Raw genomic sequence first — 21354 nt, 5'->3', positions numbered from 1 at the left:
AGAGAACTCTGATATATAACGTTACTTTGGAAGATTTGCTATTACTTGAAGAACTTAAAAATTGCTTTCAACTGCTAAACGATTATTTTATAATCGAGAACTCTGTAAACTCCCGATTTTTTTCATCCTTTGCAGTAATAGTTCCTTTGATAAAAAATTGTTTCCATGATGATTTCAATAGGTAAGTTTCTTCGATATATGCCTAAGATTACAGAAATTCAAATGACCCAATCACTTTCAACTCAGCCCGAAGGCGAAGTGTGGTAGCAGTCAGTGGACAACAGACGCCGACTTGAGTTCATCCTATGGCACCAGAAACCAGCGCCAATCCCGCGAGTCTCTAGAAACCTCTGTTCCCTCCATACGCAAACGCCGAATGCTCCGTCAGGAGACACACGAGGAAGTAATTAGCCCCCGCCCATCCCCCGTCAGCCAGAGCCGGGTTCCTTCCCGACTGCCAATCAACACCGCGCAGCGCGCTAACGAGCCGCTCCCCTTCCGGCGAGCTTCCGGTTCCGGGGCGAGAGCTTTCGGGAATCACTTCCCCCGGGTGTGCTCCGCGGTCCCGCGAACACAATGGCCGCGCGCCGCGGGTCTTGAACTTGCGGCGCCTCTGATTGTTTGCCTCGGCGGAGCGGCTCCGCGCAAGGTCGTGCTCGCCAGCGCGTCTCACTGCCGCCGTCTGAGTGAACTCTCACACGCCTTTGCTCGTCTTCGACAGTTGTGTCACCAAGAGCCCCACCTAACACGGCACACACGTGTGGCGTGCAGACCGCCAGAAAGAAAAAAAAAACCCACGTGATTTGAAAACTTCTCGAGATATCCGGGTTGCAGTGGCGGATCCAGAAGTTCACCTTGGAGGGGGGGGGGGGGGGCACCCTAGGATTTCAGAGTAGCCAGAGAAAAAAATGTCTTAAAATTACTAAATTTGTATTTAATCTACTCACACTACACATAACATCCAACCACTAGATTTTATGATTCCACAAGAACTTCATTAATTATATTAAAATATTTTATTGGTTTCAGAAACAATCATTTTTGTCGGCAATATTAATGTAGCAGACAACTGGTTTTTCGGGGGGGGGGGGGCACTTGCCCCTGGTGGGCCCCCCCCCCTGGATACGCCGTTGTGTCTGTTTACAAAAAAAGTAACTTAATAATACACTGAAGGCAATGATAAATCTGTTTCCATATTTCTTTTTTGATACTGTATTTTTATAAGAGTGAAAATGGCTATAACGCACGTTGTAAAAATAATTTTCCTAAAAATTCTTACAAGCACTCAAAAGGACTTGGAATACGCCTTTATCTCAATTTCTCTGCCTTATAATGTTATAAGTTAACTTTCAGATGATGCAGTTGCTCTATGCACTACGCCAGTAGATACGATATCACACAGGATATACTGGCTAGCATCGCATTTATCATCCCGCCTCACTAACACAAATACACACCTGACTAGGCGGGTTCACTTAACGCTGTATTCACAACCTAGCACGCCAAGAGAGATTTAACACCATTATTTCATTCCACCGTACGTACCTACGTCGAATGTTATTTCGAAATAAACTTTTTCGAAAGTATGGATGTCTTTACGCGCACTTCTTTTTTCCACTGATGGAAAAGTGAATGCAAAAACATTTGTGACACTAATGTTTGGCATTTGCGTCCTTCTTATATTATTTGAGTTGAATGGGCTGGTTTATCAGTATATTGATGTTTTTTTTAGTGGGTATGTTTGTAAGTTAGACAACTATTATTTTAATATTATTTACGTCACGTTAATATTTATCGTCGTAAGTAATATCTTATACAGTAATATCTAATACAGTAAATTTTGAATATTTCCTGAGAAAATATCTATATTTTAAACTTTTATTACATGGATACGTCCAATAAAGCTACGCAAGCTAATTGGAGGTTATAAATCCACATTTGGGGATAGAAACATGCGTGAATACGTAAAATTATCTAGCATTCAGCCACTTATTGTTATACGTCCCCTCAAATCAAATTTTATAAAGAGAACTCAAGAGAATGAAATTTTCCAAAAAAATCCTGTAAGAGGGAAACAGTTCACTATAGTTTTTTTTTTTAAATCGATGGCATGCAGTTATAAACTGTTGAAAGATACTTTATGCATGGTAAGTTCAGTTCCGTACATTTAAGTTAAACGGAGTACTTAAACATTTAAGCTAAATCTCTTCTTTATTCAGTTACATAGTAGATTACAAAAATTCTTGTTCGAATACTTCGTCAGTTGGAATACTAGTTAAGCCGGCTTGGTTCGAGTTAAATTTTGAATAATTTTTAACAGGGATGACTATCATATGTTGATTAAAAAATGTACATTTGGCTGATAATGCGCTACATTTTTTCAATTCACCTCAAATATGAAAAGACACAATTCTGTTGCAGTTGGTTATAGGGAATTTAGTTTGTCTATCGACGGATTTGAGTACTTTCTTGCATCCGCATTGTCCTGTAAAGAAAAAAGAGGTTGATGGGTCACCCAAGCCCGTGGTTTCGGTCAGAATTGCGAGATGGCCTCGCCACCTCCACGTTAGTTTAACGGTGTCCAGCACTCAAACCACCGCGCCGCAATGAAAAGAAGAAAAAAAAGTGCCCAAGCAAAGAAGGGCGAGGAAAGGTCGCAAGTCGCGACCCCGCGCCTTGAGGCTCCACGTCCACACGGGGGGTCCCGTTATGCGGCGCGCCACGACCTGGAGACTTGAATGCGTTTCTCCAGCACAGACGAGTAACCCACAGCACAGACGAGTAACCCACTGCAAGCTGGGGGGCGACCGCGGGGTGGGCGGGCGAGTCACGCCACATCCCACGACACACGGTTTGACTTTTGTGCTCGCTCCATTTCACAGTCGTCTGCTGCCGGTCCCTTGAGAGAATGGGTTCTATACCCGTCTGGTAAGTAATATGTAGACATCTATTTTAATATTCGCGCTATTATCTGAAGAGAGTCTGGAACGTGTGCGTTTTAACTGTGTCCTCACCGGATCAAAGGTGGTTTTTACACGCCGCGATAAACCAGAAACCAATAAAGACGTTAAAAATTTCAAACGGCATAATCTGCCCGGAATGGACAACATACCTTGGCATATTTGGGTAAAGGTTTGTGAATTTCGTCCTGATGTACCAGAAAATAACGCGAATCTTGCAGGTCTCTGGTAATAAAATATCTAGCAATCGAGTTTGTCGTCGTTATTTTCTAATTGCTCCCAGTAAGAGACGTAACACGTTTCTCCAGGAAAAAAAAAGGACGATAAATGTACTAAATTTTCTTCACCAGTCTTAACAGTCCGTGATACCATAAACAACGAGGGTTGAAGACAACTTGAATTTCTTAAAGTTCAAGCCTATTCGTGTTACCTACGTTAAATCTAGGTTTTCATTTAGTTATTTTCACAATTTTGATGGCGTAAAAGGAGTTTATGGAAAATACAATGATCATTAACGCATCTGTGATTAAACATTTTTCTAACACTAGTTTTTAGGAGGTGTACGTGTTAGGGAGGGACTTAAGATTTAAAACAATTTCGTGGACAAACACCATTGCAGTTTTGCACTGTTTTTCATGGAAAAAAAATAATTAAATAATGCTAATTAAGATTCAAAAAATGGAAACACAAACACACAGAGAACAAGCATAAAAAAAGGTTGATGTCAAACAGATAAACCCAACGATAAAACCAAACAGGTATTGTTAAGAAGAATATTAGTTTTATTTTATTCATTACGTTGCACACGTGTCCCAGCAGAGGTGGAGGGTATCGATAAATCCGAACTTACCCGAGCGACTGTAGTGTCGTAACGATTGTCTACTTAGAACACAATTTTCTTACGATATTCTTTGTCGTTATGAGCGTGATCGAGTCAACGCGGCTGCAACGACGTCGGGTGTTGCCGCGTGGAGGCGGGGGGGGGGGGGGGGGGGGGCGTGGCGCAGTCGCAAGAACGCGGCGGTTGGCTCGCGCGAGGCCACGGCGACGCACCCACGGTTGTCTGAATCACAGCATTCCATTCCCCCGCGCGCGGCTTCCAGGGGCAAGCCTTGAGGTTCACCGCGCCCCGATCAGTCCCCAAACACAACTGCAATTCGCCGGCTCGCTCGTGCAGATCCGCGGCCGGTACAAGCGGGGACGCACCACAACGCTGAACGTACAATAACGCCGAAAACCATAACGCCGAAATGCCAAATTGACCACAACGCCGACAGCTAGAAAACTGCTGTGTACCACAACGCCGAAATACATTAACCCCGAAAAATGTCATTGCAGGACTGCCACAAAGGTTAGGTTAGGTAAGGTTAGCACACAAATTCATTCAGTTGTTTTTTATTTTGCTCATGTGGCCCCCCCTCCCCGCAGCAACATTTTTCGGCGTTACTGTATTTCGGCGTTGTGGTACACAGCAGTTTTCTAGCTGTCGGCGTTGCGGTCAATTTGGCATTCGGCGTTATGGTATTCGGCGTTATTGTTCGTTCGGCGTTGTGGTAACGACCCGGTACAAACACCTACTTTAATAATATTTGCAGGAATTTTAAAAGCTTACTTTAAAAACAATTTTACGTATTTTTGAAGTGTAATTTCTTGTTTTGAGGGAGCTACAATTTTCGAGCGTTTCGACAATTCCGATCACACGAGGGGAATAGTTGGGTATTTGGTTTTGGAACCTGAAGATGAGGGGAATAGTTAAGGTACATGGTGGGAGAACCGTTAGAGGAGGAGACGTCAATGGGAGAGAGGTAGAAATGACGCAGCGTACTTGCACGCTTGTACACTTACATTCTTGCACACTTGCGCATGCACACTCGCATACTTTCACACTAGCAAACTTGCGCAATAGCATACTTGGATATTTTACACTTGCACACATGCCAGCGTACTTTCACACTTGTAAACTTGCGCAATAGCTTAATTTAGCGTTCGCATACTTGCATATATTTTTTTTATCTTCGACCTCAGCCAAAAAGAATTATGTTTTTTTTTACCAAATAATAAAATAAGCAAGTAGTTTCACTTCTGTAGCGCGTGGACTCCATGCATATTTTTTTTTCCATGTAAACCTAAATGAAACAAATTTTAATCTTAGTTACCATCGCCTATACCTTCCCGGGAAAATAAAACGACGAAAGAATTTTTGTGAGTACCACACCTAACCTAAACTCCATTTTACTTTTAGCTACAACAACAAATAAATACTGATGGTCTAAACGTGGATTATTCAGGCGTCTGACTCGGGGTCAATGAATGTTAGGTATTATAAGATAACGCCACTCTCTGGAGCAAACCGGTAGCCAGGGGCAGCCTCGCACCTATCATTTACACTGCGTTGCGCTGGCGTTTCCGAGTCCCGCGGCTAAGGGAAAACGTTTCCCGTCGAACCGAATGACTTTGCCCGAAGTCGTTCGCGCAGAAAAATTCCTTCGCAGCGGCGGTGCAGGTGTACCAAACACCTCGAAGCAGCCCTCTTCCATATCAGACCTAATCGTTAGGTCTGCGTCGACACACGTTCGCGTTAACATTAGATATTTCTGAACAATCCAATGAATATATTTTTTTCCCCCAGAATAAAAAAAAGACTTTTCGGAGTTGAAAAGCACAGGCTCTAAATGTGCCGGGTACGCCACTAAATACTGTCCATCTTGTTAAAAATTCACTAAACAATTAATACTTCAATACTACAATACACTTACCTTTGACTTTGTGAACTTTTATTCGCGCCATCCACCACAGATGGCAGCACCGCAGTTGTTAAACATTTCCTTTCCACGCGACTTCCGTTCCATTCACGAAATTACTCCAACCGAAAGTTGTATGACGAGAGCTAAGATATAACAACACATCAGAAATGTTGAAACCAATATTGCATCTTTTGGTTCCTCATAAGAAAACAGAGAAGTTGTTGAGACCAGCGGTTCCCTTTTTTTTTTGACGTGACAACGTCTAATAAATCGATGAACGCCGGCTGCACGCACGAAAAAATGTCCCGTTACGCACACTGTCCCGTTACGTCATTGTACGCTTGCGCCCAATCTATCTCTCTTCCACTCGATTGGAACAACCATCGAATTGACTTTTTCGAGGCACATTAAACTTGAAACACTCCCATTTGTTTTCTACTTTTCCTATCATAGTCCTATCCTTAACAGAATAACACAGTTTAGAAGAAGTTAAATAGCAAACATGTATAAAGGTTATAGTTAAAATAATCTCTTCGTTAAATTAATAAACATATTTGAATTAATGAGTGCAAATAAAAGTAAATTTATCAATTAAATTGTAGATTTCATTTCACTCCTTTGTATTCATACAAAATAGTGATAATTCAATAAAAAGGATTCAATTTTATTCATAAAAGTATGCAAACATTTCATCGATGTTTTGTCATGACGTTGTCACGTTAAACTGTCGTCCGTAAACCGACTTTACAGACCACCAATAATTTTTTTTTTTTTTTTGGCCAGGGAACCCTATGATTGACTTTCCTTTTGGCGGAACTCCAACCCCTTCAAAGGAAGTTATTCGACAATAATTGTGGCTGCTCGACGTGACACTCGTCCTGAACCACGGAACCCCGCTGCTCTGCACGAGGTTCGCGAGCCGGGGAACGCTCGGGCGGAAGCCAGGCCCGCGAATCAGCTATTCCAGGCGGGCGTCGCAGGGGCCCGGTGCCGTTAGCGGGGCGGCCGCGGGCTTCCGCGTCGGACCAACATGGACGCGCCCCGCCGCGCCGGAAACACGCGACGCCCAGCGTCCGAGGCCGTGCCGACGACCAGCTCCGCTTCCAAGCCGGTGCACAGAGGAAAAGGTTTGTTTGAATCAAACAAATATCTGTTTACATATGGCGAAACAAATATTTACTTGGTGGAACAAAATATTTTGTTAGTTTAACCAAACTCGGTAAGTAACAAAAATAATTTGTTACACCTAACCAAATATACATTTTAGTTGACAAAATCATTTTGTTGGGTCAACAGACTCTTTCCTACTACAGAATATTTGTTTGAATTAACAAAATATATTTATTTCGCCATATATAAACAAATATTTTGTTGAGGCAAACAAACCTTTCTCTCAGTGATGGACTAGGGCCGGGTTCATGAATCACGCAAGGTACACGAGTTTTTTTTTTTAACGTGAATACGACTTTAAAATTGCTTCCGTAGCGGGAGGCAATTAAAAAAAAAACGAATGATAACAAAATTGGGGGATACAGTTTGGTGTTACAGCTACACATCTATAATCTCCATCCAAAATTGAATTACACCACTGGATAGCTAAAGGATCAAAAAATTCGTTTACGCTGAGGACTGTGACGCATCGCACGCGGTGGAGGGGGAAGCACCGCCATTTTGAGGTCATTTTACTGCGTTACTAGATTTACATTTAGGATAAATTTTGACTCGGAGAAGCTACGACGATCGTTTGAGTTTCAATCGTCAGCTCTCATCAAAATCTATCGATTGCATATATAAAAAATTAGTGTAAAATAGTTACAGTGAATATATATGGTGCTAAAATAAACAAATATAATCAAAAATATATAATGTCGGCCTATACGCGACTTCTTAGTGTTCAAACATGATTATAACATACAATAAATAGCGTATTTTATATTCTGTATAGAAAATATTACCTGTTACGTACACGTACTCACGTACAACACACGGCCGTGTCCATGACACAGCCACGCCCCAATTTTTTTTGTAAATGAAACACAAATATTCATGTAAAATTACACAATTTTGTAAATTTGTACATTTACATGAAAACAATTGTATCACTACAAAATAGTGTTCGCAGTAATACTGGGTTTGGAATTACCCTGACATTTATGCTTTGTGTTGTCGCAGTACCTCCAGTAGTTAAAGTTATTTGTAAACCGTTACCTGAATAGCTGTCCAGTATTAACTGCGCACATTAATAACCGTAATAAAACAAAATAACTTCCGATTATTGAATATTAGATTATCTTTTGCATTGTTTAAAAAAATGCTTGAATGAAACATAATTTAAAATATAAAATTGTGCGCCAATTTTAGTTCTAAATACTCAGTATATCTGGGGAATAAACGTATTTCATATGTGCAAAAATAACTATAGCCATGTGTTTAAAAATTTACAATACCTTTGTTGCAGCATTACGAAATATTTCTTGGCAACTGGTTTACAAAGGAATGTTTTGTAAAAGTACAGAAATTTTTTTTCTGTGAACGTAATAACACAGCCAATACAATAAAACCACAGTCTTTATAAAGCACGCAAGTCACAATATATAACTTAAAATTTGAAAACAGTGGAAAACATATTTCTACTTCAGCGTTTTTTATCTCATAATTATTACGAAAAATAAACAAAGTTTAAATAATTAGTTTTAAAGGCGTTATTTTCATTCACTGAGTGAAAGTTTAACAAGCGAAAACGTAACGTTCGTTGTATAAATTACATTGTGGTTTTATATGCACATAACGTTTGCGTCTTTAAAAGTTTTCGAAACACTTCTCTTCAAAAATGACCGTCGTAAAGGCAAGCCGAAAATCCAAGAAGTTACGTTTGCTGTTGCGTGCGTTTTTCTGCATCTTGCGTAGATTATAAACGGGTATTTCAAAACGTATTTATTCAACTTTTTACCCTTTTCTTTCGTTTTTTCCCCCCTAGATTATAAACCCGACCTAGGTCACTGGAAACTAAGTAGAAGCCTAAACTAAACATCTATGAATTTAATTTTACATTTTTGTAGAAAAATGAAGTAGTTCAGGTGAATTTTTTTTTTGTGTATGGTGTTTTGCCCTGCATTTCGTTGTAATGGAGTGTACTGACTTCCATTCCGAAGTTATTTCGGTTTTATCGCTATTCACCACAAAATATTGCCTATACTGATTATTAAAGTACACATATGCGTGAGAGATGGTAGGGTTTTAAAAAATGTAATTTATAAAGGTTTATTATAATTTTAAAATTCAGATTCTATAAGTTAGGAGCTTGGCCAGACGTCCTTAGTGATCACGGTCCTCTTAAACTTGGGAACACCTTACATGTCGCTGAGAAGGCCCCTTCAAACCAAGCCAAGGTCATCAGCTTCCCAAGACCAGAATATTGTCTTTCCATGTCACCCGTTTGCCATATTTTACAACGTAGTCCCCCCCCCCCTTTTTTTTTCTTCTAGTTTTTAATTTGTTATTCAGACTTTACGTCTCTTCGAGAACGAGGTCGAGGCGTGTTAAAACCACCTGCGGACCAACGAGAACGCAGGGAGGGAATATTTATGTTAAATATACTTAAATTTATTTCTTACACTTTTTTTTCGTCAAAAGTTTAATGGTACTATCTATTAAGTTCAGTATCCGTGACCTATCTCTCTAACATGTTTAACGCCATGTTTTGAAGCTGCGTCCATTCTTTGTACGATAGCCCCTCCCAAAAAATAAAAGGTCTTCCTGTAGCCGCCTCAATGTACAATGACGTGGATTCCAGCCTCTCTCCAAATAGGCAATACCGCGAATGTGGCAGATCACTATATAATACTTACTGTAAAGGGCATCGAACCAGGAAACGGTATCTGACGACTATGAAACGGAGCGAGCACAAAATACAACCGCGTGTCGTGGAGTGTGGCGTGGCTTGCCCACCTACCCTGCGGTGACCGCAGCTTGCAGTGGGTTACTCGCTAATGCAGATTTAAAGCATTCAAGTCTCCAGATTTCAATGTTCCACCATTGCGGCGCGCCACCTTCTTTTTTTAAAAAAGTATTTATTTAAAATTATTGGTAAATGGTAATCGTTATTTTTCAGCACATGCGTGACTTTTTTTATTTACACACACATACATATATTTAAATTGAATATTTGTAACTCAATACGAACACAAATTCTGCCTTAGCCGTGACTCGAACCGGTAGCTGTCACGCATCCAACTGCGCTGCGGAGGTCGGCCAGTACCTCTCTCAAGTCCCGGCGCGCAACTGCCACCGCGGCGTAGTGCGTCGCACTTGAAATAAACACTCATTAGTCGTTAAGAATTAAATAGGGAAAAAAAATCTAGCCTCAAACGTGAGTGCGACGCAGATGCATTTGCCGTTGCGTAACATTTTATTTTAATTCACCTTGAAAGATTTTGACTTTTTAAAACCTGCAAGAAAAACAAGCACCAAAAACCTGTTGTTCAGGTTTTGTTGTTTCCAGTCGTGCGAGTAGCTGCCAATATATTATAAAAAAAAAAAAATAAGTAATAAGAAGCCCACCAACAACAAAACCTTTGGTGGCAGTTGAAGATTTCTGCCACATTACTTTTAAGAGCGATTGTTTTTACTATATATATCATGTTTTGTTTGTATTAATTTAAGTTCGTGTTATTTGAGGCAGATGAACGGAAAAAAATTGACAGATAATTATATAAAACCTACGGGCCTAGGATAGTGTTATTGTATGGAAATAGTCTGGATTATCATGCCTTAAAATTGCGCACTAATATAAAGATATAATTTTGAATGTATCTAACTATTTTAGACACGAGTATACTCATCGCGCAAAAAAAAAAAATTTCTCCCCGGCGGGGAATCGAACCCCGGTCTCCCGCGTGACAGGCGGGGATACTGACCACTATACTACCGAGGACATGCTCGTTACTCTTAATAATTACAAGGATAATAATTCAGTATATAAATTTTTTAATATTAGCTAGTAAATCATGTCGTAAGTGCACGAAAGATAAATGCCTAAATTAAATTAAAACAAATACGTTTTGTTTTCGAGAATTTAAATATTATACGTATTATTAATGTAGCTAACCTAATTAAACTCATTTAGTCGCTATTCGACTTATTTCCCTGATGAGCCACCAGGGGGTGGGCCAATTCTGCATGATTACTTGGTAAGTGTGCATCAAGCCGTTTTATTTCTTCAACTTATTATTTTTTCTATGCGCATAACGTTTGCGTATTTAAAAGTTTTCTAAACACCTTTCTTCAAATGTTACCGTTGTAATGGCAAGCCAAAAACCTAAGAAGTTAAAAAGTTTGCTGCTGCATGCGTTTTTCTGCATCTTGCATAGATTATAAACTGGTATTTCTAAACGTATTTATTTATTAAACTTTTTACGTCTTCCTGTGTAGTGTAGTGTAGTATTTGAAATGTGGAAACAGTTTTAATTTGCCATTTATTTTTATGAAAGTGACTGTTTATAGCGACGAAGATTCTCATTCAAACTTACTAACCGTCATCAGACGTGATCGAGCTCCGAGCAGTGTTTTGGGCGGAGCAATATGGCGATGGCGAGGTTAAGTAGTGACTACAACTTCGTCACGGCATGCCGTATCCTGACAACTCCTAACTCCGTGGAAGCAGCGACTCTACACAATTAACTTGCGTGACAGTTCAACGAAGAAAAAAAAAAGCACGGGCTACAACTGCCTCTTACGTGTAACGTCAGGGTCACGGTCGTAACGGACTTATGCGTCAGGCAGAGTCGGCCATTAAGCTGGGTTTACGATTGATTTCCTTAAGAATTAGAACTTAACATCGAGCACACGATTAAGTCAAAACTAAATTTTCCAGTTAATGATTGACATAGAAGTCGTTAATTCCAACCAATCACCGCAAAAAACACATGGTCGGCCATTGTTCGAAATGGAGAAGCAGGTTTGAAATAGGTTATTGACAAATGGGATATCTATTTTTCGAAATGGATGATGATTACAAATTACAAATATACGAATTCTAACCAAAAATACTGCCTCGCTCGGTACAATACCAAGACATAAACTTCCGGCTGAAAGGTTCCGGTTTGTTGTGATTGGTCGCTTCCCTTAAGTCTTAACGAAAAATATAAAATATAACCATTTATGTTAAGTCTTAAGTGATCATATGGTTCACACACGACCCGTCATAAATTCACACACGACAATCATAAACCATTCCACTAGTTTACATAGAGTCTTATGGTAAGTAGACGACTAAGTCTTAATTCTTAATTTTCAATCGTAAACCCACCTTTACTACTGTGACAGTCTATCCGGACTAAGAGTGAATTTTGTTTACGAATTGCACACTACATAGCCCCGCGCCTGCCTTTTTCATTTTTTTCTTACTTTTATTATTTAGTTTTCTGTGAAAAATTGTTTGCATTACTTTTTATTAATTAGGTTATTCTCTTATGATGTTCCATAGCCTGGTTTTAATGTTAAGTGTTGAAATGCTGTTTTATATCTTTTTGCACTGTGTAATAAAATGATAAAAATTTTAACCGGCTTAATGCTTGCTGAATTTTGTCCTTGTATAAAAAATTATGTAGTTAAGTATATGTTATGAAAATAATTTGTCAATATATAGTAACGCTCAGGTAATCCCTGGTTTTAAATTAAGTTAATGCAATTACTTAGAAAAAGTGTCTAAATGATAAATGTAAATAAAAAACGAAGAAAAAAACGGTTTCGGGTTAGAATTGTTAAACAAAATTAACTTAGCTATAAGATTTAAAACTGTGTAAACAAACTGCTGGTCAGCTGTCACGGTATAATCGCATGGTAGCTAATATAGTTATTTACCAACGCTGTCAACATATGTCGGATTAATTGCGAAATTTCATCCATTTTAAAATTTCATTTCATTTCATTCATCAAGATTTCAATTGTGAACCGATTTCGCACAGGTCATGTGCATACCCTTTTTTACACTTTTTTTTTTAAATTGTGAACCCGCTTAACTCGTGCTTGAGGACTTGTAGCTTGGGTGTACTTGCAGTTTCTTGGAACAGAACCGTACACTGTACATTTTTTATCATTTCTAAATTGAACAGAAATATTCGTATAAAATTACAGATATTCGTAAGTTTGTACATACATTTTCCTTGGTTTAAAATATATGCTTAAATGAAACATCATTTTTAAAAAAAAATTGGTTGTCTGTAAAGTCGGTTTACGGACGATAGTTTAACGTGACGTCATAACAAAACATTGATGAAATGATTGCATACTTTTATGAATAAAATTGAATCATTTTTATTGAATTATCACTATTTTGCATGGATACAAAGAAGGAGTGAAATAAAATCTACAATTTAATTGATAAATTTACTTTTGTTTGCACTCATTAATTCAAATATGTTTATTACTTTAAAAAACAGATTATTTTAACTATAACTTTTATACATGTTTGCTATTTAACTTCTTCCAATCTGTGATATTCTGTTAAGGATATGACGATGATAGGAAAAGTAGGAAACGAATGGGAGTGTTTCAAGTTTAATGTGCCTCGAAAAAGTCAAATCGATGGTTGTTCCAATCGAGTGGAAGGGAGATAGATGCGGCGCAAGCGTACAATGAGCGTAACGGGACAAAACGTAACGGGACAAATAGTAACGGGACAATGTTCGTAACGGGACAATGTGCGTAACGGTACAATGAGTAATCCTTTTTCGTACATGCAGCCGGCGTTCATCGATTTATTAGACATTATCACGTCAATATAAAATTATTCGCCAATTTTCGTAGAGAAATACTCAGTGTTTGCTTGAAAAACGTATTTCATGTATGCAGTATCTTTCATGTAGTATTAAAAAACTGTTTCTTGGCAACTGGTTTCCAAAGAAATCTTTTGCAAATATACAGAATTTTTTTTTTCCGCTGTGTGGTGAGCCGTCGACGAGCAAAGCTTGTTGCTGGCGGTGTGCGATGGGCTCTGCGCCCGGAAGGGGCGGCAACCACGTCGCACACCTCGAGGGAATTGACCCGCGCGGCATGCCTGGTGCAGGTTCGCACCGGGCCGTTCCCACCGTCATATCGGCGCAGCCTGTGACCGCTGCCGGCAGGGGGGCTGTTCACTCGCTCTTTGAGGTGACCATGTCTCGGGGTACAGACCCCCGCCCACCTCAGCACACAGACGGTGTGCGGAACTTCAGAACAAACCACGTCATTTTAAACCAGCTCTCTCTCTCTGTATATTGTTAATACGTTGACTGGAAGTGTTTACACATATTTTTGACATTTAATGAGCTTAAACATGCAATACATATAAGTGAAATAAAGTTTTAAAAGAAAATAAGTTACTTATTCACTATTTTCGAACAACTTTGGCTGTTTCTTACAAAGGTTAAAATGTCAAGGAGGTAATGATGCTCTGCTACCATATCTTCTAACCTTTACTTTTATATGGTTGGGAACTTTGCTTAGAGCATGGCGATTTTATGTATAACTAGCTGACCTGGCATACTTCGTACTGCCTAATTAAATTGCAATAAAGTCCTGTCAAAATGATTTGTAAGTGACATTTTTTTGTTCCTACATATTTTATAGTCGGGGCAAAAAATTCTCCTGAACAGAACCGTCATCCTGGTGATAGGGTGTTGTGAATAAGAAATATAATTAAATAAAACATATAAATAAAAAATAAGTAATATCTTTATTGTTAATCATGTGAAACATAATAATTTTTATTTTCATTGTAGTGCATGATTAGATCGGTAATTAGCTTGGTTTGTAGCATTTCGGGTTCTTCTACCTAAACTAATTCGTCTAATAGGAGGCATATCTATATTATAGATTATTTTGTCACATGCAATAATTAGCGATCATAGGTAAATGAACACTGCACAAAACACTATATAGGTAAGAATTTGTTTCGTGTATAAGTTGACAAAAGCAAACTCATTAGGGTAGGTAACCTAAAAAAAAAACCACTGACATTGACAGTTTGTTGTTGTTTCAACTTTTTTTAATTTGATATGACTTGGAGTCAAATTCTTCAAGCCGTATTTAAAATAGGGAAATGAAATAATAAAAACTTAAACTTATGAAATACTTTTGGTAAAGCTGGTTTTGTTTGACTGATGTAATGAATTGAAAACTGATGCATTTTAAAGAAAAAAAATGAAATAATATCGCGAAGCCGACCAAATTGAACTATTCGATTTCGGTTTATTTTTGTTTTGTTTATCTGTGCTCCAACGCACACTGTTTTGATAGATATGATTGAACTTTGTACAGAGGTAATAAAGTGCAAATTAACTCTTTGACGTTAGGAACATACCTACATTGTTTAAACAACAATGAGTGCTCGTTTTAGTTAGAAAACGTTTGTATGGGAAAAAGAAAAGGGCTGGTTTTAGGGTTTTTCCGGCAATTATTCGAATTTTTCTCGCCGTAAAAACCATCTTTGAACTTCAACGAACATTAAAAAAAAAAAAAAATTGGCCAAATTGGTCCAGGCGTTGTTGAGTTATGCGCTTACCAACACATTTTGTGATTCATTTTTATATTATAGATAGATGTTAAGAGAAGCTGAAAGTTAAGGCTAGTGTTGTTAAATGAAGAAAGTAATTGAACAGCGCCCCCTCCAAAGTTCCGCGAATGAATATGTATATTTAAGAAACTGAGAGCTGATGATTAGTTCTGTGTCCAAATTTCTTTTTGATCTGTATTATTTTTAGAAGAGCGAAAAGGGCTTAAACGCGTGTTTTAGAACAATTTCAAGGCATGAAACTTCTTGTACAAAATTCTTGAAAAAAAGCCATTTTGTTCGCCATAACGGCCACCACTCAAAATCTCAGAGTTGTCCTATATGCACGACGAAAAGACTTGCGCTCCAGTTCAGATGCTTGCGCTTACAGGCGACACCATGCTGGAAGCAACAGCGAGCTTCGAACTTATCATCCCGCCTCACTGACAAAAATACACCTCTTACTAAATGTGGGATCCCTTAATGTGAGTAGCCGTGCTACTGATGTTAAATTATTTCAGAGCTATTCTTTAAGCTCTATGGTGACCTTATCACGCATCCTACAGTTCTTACCTTAATGGTTGGTACGAAAATGAAGTTAAGACGTGAAATACAAATGTTTATGTAAATGTTTCTAAAACAAATATCGGGAACTTATTTTTATTGTTTATAGAGGCAGAAGTTTATTTTAAAAAGTATTAAATTGGGTGTAAAATCATGATAATATTTATGTAGCCTACTGATGTAATTACATTTTACGATATAATTAATTTTAGCAAAAATAGGTAAGATTATATTATTTAATCAAATTATCAATTATACTGTTATATTTAATATATTATGTGCCTTTGTTTTAAAGGACAATTAATTTTTAAATAACTAATAATAACTTTTATTTTCATTTTATTTATAATAAAAGTAGTATGCATTATCTTTGTAATGAGTAGAAGAGAATCATTAGGGATAAAAGTACTTTTAAGCTAAAAGAAACCTTTTGAGTCTTTGAAAATATAAAGTTTTTCTCATAATATATTTACCGGGTATTTCATAATTGTTAATAAGTGGACTGGAAGGGTTTACAAATAATGTTGACATTTAATGAGCTTTAATATATATATATATATATATATATATATATATATATATATATATGTATGTATGTGTGTGTGTGTGTGTGTGTGTGTGTGTGTGAAATAAAATTTTCCGAGAAAAAACAAAATAAGTTACTTATTCACTATTTTTGAACAACTTTGGCTGTTCCTTACAAAGGTTAAATGTCAAGGAGATCATAATGCTCTGCTACCATATCTTCTAACCTTAGCTTTGGTATGGTTGGGAGCTGTGCTTAGAGCATGGCGATTTATGAATAATGTTAAGAAAAGCTGAAAGTTAAGGCTAGAGTTGTTAAATGAAGAAAGTCATTGAACAGGTCCCCCCCCCCCCCCCCCCCCATTTTTTTTCTCCAAAGTTCAGCGAATATATTTCCAGTATTAACTAAGCATAATAAAACAAAATTAAGTTCAATTATTGAACATCAATTATCTTTTTCATGATTTAAAAAAAATTTGAAACAATAAAACTATAAAATTATGCGCTAATTTTCGTAAGAAATACTCAGAATTATCTCGAAGCACGTATTTCATATGTGAAAAATTACCACAGCCATGTGTTGTCCAAAGTGGCAATATCTTTCTTATAGTATTTCAAACTATTTCTTGGCAATTGGTTTCCAAAGGAACATTTTGTAAAAGTACATATTTTTTTTCTCTTTCTGAGTCACTTATTTAATGTCATGTTTTGCAACTGCGTCCTTTCTTCGTACGATAGCTCATCCTGAAAATCCTTCCTGTAGCCGACCCTGGGTTTTTTCTTTGTTGGAATTAGCATTTAATATGCGTGTAGGTATATATTTAACCGTTCCAACTGAATGGCTTCAAAATGAAAGGAAAAAAATAACACTAAACGCAGTTTACCAAGTGCCAGATCAATTGCAACGCGTCCCGGAAAGGTCAGTTAAGTTACGTGACACCTTTCTACAAGGATCGAGGTGAGCCGTAATTTCCAGAAACATTATTTTTTTTTTCCTTTCCATTAACGTTGGGGGATAAAAAGTTAAAAATTAGTCCAACCTCGCCGCCTCCACGCCTCCTGTAATTGCCGACGTGACTTTGTGCTCTGATTGTTCGCTCTGTTCTGGACCGGCCCGTACGTGCTCCTGGAGTTGCGCGCTGCGCTCCGGAGCGCAGAGTTGGTTGCCTTGAAAGCAGAGCCGCGGGCGATAACGCACAGCCTGCGCCTGCGCGCCCAGGGTGAACCACAGACAGCCGCGCTCGCGTCACGTTGCCTCGGTCTGGCTTCAGTTCGCCGTCCAGCACCCGCGCACAGAAGCACGTGCTGTGCACTTTTATACAAAAGACGCCTTTGCGAACCACTTGCCAAGAAATAGCTTGTATTATTGTTACTTTGTGCAGCACATGGCTATGGTTATTTCTGCTTATATTAAACTGAGTATTTCTTACGAAAATTGACGCAAAAATCTAATTTTTTGACGTGACAACGTCTAATAAATCGATGAACTCCGGCTGCACGCACGAAAAAGGATGATTCATTGTCCCGTTACGCACATTGTCCCGTTACGCTCATTGTACGCTTGCGCCGCATCTATCTCTCTTCCACTCGATTGGAACAACCATCGATTTGACTTTTTCAAGGCACATTAAACTTGAAACACTCCCATTCGTTTCCTACTTTTCCTATCATCGTCCTATCCTTAACAGAATAACACAGATTGGAATAAGTTAAATAGCAAACATGTATAACAGTTATTGTTAAAATAATCTGTTCGTTAAAGTAATAAACATATTTGAATGCAAATAAAAGTACATTTATCAATTAAATTGTAGATTTCATTTCACTCCTTCTTTGTATCCATACAAAATAGTGATAATTTAATAAAAAAATTCAATTTTATTCATAAAAGTATGCAATCATTTCATCAATGTTTTGTTATGACGTTGTCACGTTAAACTATCGTCCGTAAACCCACTTTACAGACAACCAATTTTTTTTTAAATTGAATTTACATTCAATTTGTTTTAAACCATGGAAAAAGATAATCAAATATTCAATGACTGGACTTTATTTTGTTTTATTATGTTTATTAATGTGCGCAGTTAAAACTGGTAATATATTCAGGGAACGGTTTACAAATAACTTTAACTATGTCTCGGTAAGAATCCAAACCAAGTATTACTTCGAACAATATTTTGTAGTGATAAAGTGGTTTTTCATGAAAATGTACAAATTTCCAAATATCTGCAATTTTGCATGAATATTTATGTTCCATTTACAAAAAAAAATTAAATTAATAAAGTGTAGCGCCGTGGCACCCGTCGTTAACGGGTTCCAGTTCCATTTACGTCACGAAGTATTCTGATGCACTCCGTATGTATGTGTGTGTGTGTATATATATATATATATATATATATATCGCTAAGAAAATAACGTATACACCCAGTATCATCGTCATATAGCAATGGTGAAGAATAAAATAAATTATGTTTGTCTATTTTTTTAGGAAATTCATATTAAACAATAATTAAACAAGGTTTTTTTTTTTGAAACTTAAAACACAGGCAGCAGGTCAATCCCTATTATTATCGCTATTGAGGCCCGTGTTGCAATATATTATAACGATATAGATCGATATATCTGAAACAGTTTACTCAAGGTAGGTCAATAAAACCGTCAATCTGGTTGGTTTATCCCGGTTTTAGTTACAAATATCCCTGTATCTCATGGAATATAGCTTTAGTTAACTGAATATAACGTAGCATTATATTCGTAACATAATTTTGTAGTGTCCGAGTTTACGTCTTACAAACGAACAAACACTCTCGATTTATGAGTATAGTAGCTTACTTAAATTAACGAATGCCTTCGTTTGTGACACACACACACACACACACACAAGTGTGAGTAAAATTTAAGCGCACCGTAATATGACGGAGAACAAATAACTACAGATAAATACGTAGATTTAAAGTTAAGTGTGAGATTATAAGTGGTGAGATATTAAACTGATGTAAATGAGACGTCAGCAACACTATGTTTTAATGTTTCACTTAATATTTTTAATAAGTTCACAACAACAATTTGGTTAACTGTTTATAAATGGTTTAAAGTATTAATAAATTTATGTTTAAAGGTTTCGAGATATTTAAAAACCAATTATATTTTAATCCTAGCATGAGTTAAGAACATGAAATCGAGAAATTGAATTAACTGTCCGCACGATGTCTTTGTCGTATAGATTTATTTTCAGGATATCATTTATAAATAATAAAAAAAATTGGTTTTTACTATTCTAAATATGAATAAGGTTTTTGAAAAAAGACATACGAACGGTTAGTCATAGTTCTAAATTAAATGCGCTCGATTTAGTGATCATAGTTCATGATAGGAATGAAATGTGAAATGCCCTAAAGTTTCTTAGAAAATCGTAAAAGATGATATAATAATACAAACATTCATAAACAATTAAACACTGTTATAATGAATTTAATTAAAATTAAAGGCAAAAACACGAAATTGTAGAAGAAATAATTTAGGAAACTACTCTCTTAAACAAGGATCGTGTGTTCCCTTTCAAACCAAGCTTCAATCCACGGCGTCTATGTTTTAAATTTAATTTCAAATGTCAATGTGTGCCGTTCCTCCCCGACGTGACAAAATAATGTATGAGCACAGTTTATCTCGGAGGTTACGTCACCTGTCACCTTAAGTCTCTGTGTGACGTAAAAACCTTAGAACACCAAAATTAACTTGTAAGAAGAAAAAATTGTTGCACGCAGACTGTGAAAAGAAATTTGGAACTTAACTGTGAACACGTTCCATGATAGTAAGCCTGTAAGTTGTACTCACCTTGTAATGATACTAGCAATTCTCCGCGCTCCCGCTCATGAACACAGTTTTCTTGTTTCCTTCGGCGCCAGCAAGGAAAAGTCAGGTTATGTGAATGATCCGTCCCGGTAGATCCGTTACAGCCAGTTGTTCGCACCCGCTACGCACACACACACACACTGTCACTCGGTCAGTGTTCAGACGCGAAGCGAACGCGAAAGCGGAGGCCGCCTCTCCTTCAACTTGCCGCGGCGGCACCTCTCGAGCACACTGGACGCAGCGATCAAGCGACCGCACCCGCCACGGAGACTGCAACGAAGGGGCAGGACACGAACCCCGCGGGGTCAGCCGGGCGATAAGGACGAGTGCCACGTGGGCCGAGTCGCTATTCCCGTCCTTACCGAGTCCCTTTCTCCCACCTGCCCGAGACACTCCTTCGAACAGCTTCAAGCGGCAAAGACACTCCACTCCGCCCGTTAAAAAAGAACGTTTCTCCAACGCCACAGGAGGGGAAGGGATGACGAAGAGAGAAGTGACGGAGAGAGGGGAGAGAGAAAAAAAAACTCCGAGGCAGGTGGCGGCTCTTCCCAGGTAGTTTCTAATTAAAATCATGACATATTTTCAGAAACCTTTCCGTTTTCTTATGCTTGCCTGACGTGAATAATAATGTCCTCTCCGTCTCATCATAGTCCAAGCTAAGGTACTGGTTTCATCCCATGGAAAGTAAAGAAACTCGATGTACGTTCAATCGAAGGTAACAAATACGTAATTCAGAACTAAAAAGAACTCGATCAGATATTCAAAGCTTGAAATTACAACTAGAGTGATTGTGATAGAACGAATAAATTAAAGACGCTAATGCCGACTCGTGTATCTTCGGTCATTGGGAGCTGCCTCAGATTTTTTTTAAAGAAAAATAATAACCATCTTACTCTGGCATGTCATTAGGTAGCGGCGGAACGTAGACACGATATTTTGTAAAGACCCAAAGGAAAAAAAAAAATCGCATGGTGTTATGTCAGGTAAATGTGGAGGCAAGCGAAAAAATGGTCGTCTCGACCATTACGACCAATCCAACGATCAGGGACTTGGACGTTCAACCACTCTCGAACAAAGAGATTTCAATGGAGAGGAGCTCCATCCTGTTGTCAAATAAAGTTCACGGGTTCACCCTCTACTATATGGTGAAATTACGCTCAGGAGTCGCATTTTGCGTAGG

The 21354-nt window shown here is 38.0% G+C and overlaps 1 protein-coding gene and 1 non-coding gene across 3 annotated transcripts in view; both read right to left on the bottom strand.

Moving 5' to 3' along the window:
• The window catches only part of LOC134542931 (sushi, von Willebrand factor type A, EGF and pentraxin domain-containing protein 1), a 259383-nt gene extending 238820 nt beyond the window's left edge, over positions 1-20563 (bottom strand). Inside the window, exon 1 of one of the 2 annotated variants that reach the window (XM_063387537.1) lies at positions 20157-20563. The gene's annotated coding sequence lies outside the window, so the exon portion shown is untranslated. The remainder of the gene's footprint in view (positions 1-20156) is intronic. The other variant, XM_063387539.1, reaches the window with a different exon arrangement.
• Positions 10566-10637, bottom strand: Trnad-guc (transfer RNA aspartic acid (anticodon GUC)). Its single transcript has one exon. It is a non-coding gene; the product is annotated as a tRNA-Asp (tRNA).
• Positions 20564-21354: the final 791 nt, after the last annotated feature.

Source organism: Bacillus rossius (genome assembly GCF_032445375.1).
Source record: "Bacillus rossius redtenbacheri isolate Brsri chromosome 9 unlocalized genomic scaffold, Brsri_v3 Brsri_v3_scf9_2, whole genome shotgun sequence".
In the NCBI taxonomy this organism is placed as follows: Eukaryota; Metazoa; Arthropoda; class Insecta; order Phasmatodea; family Bacillidae; genus Bacillus; species Bacillus rossius.
The sequence above is the reverse complement of the archived record's forward strand: the minus strand, read 5'-3'. Positions and strand labels throughout refer to the sequence as shown.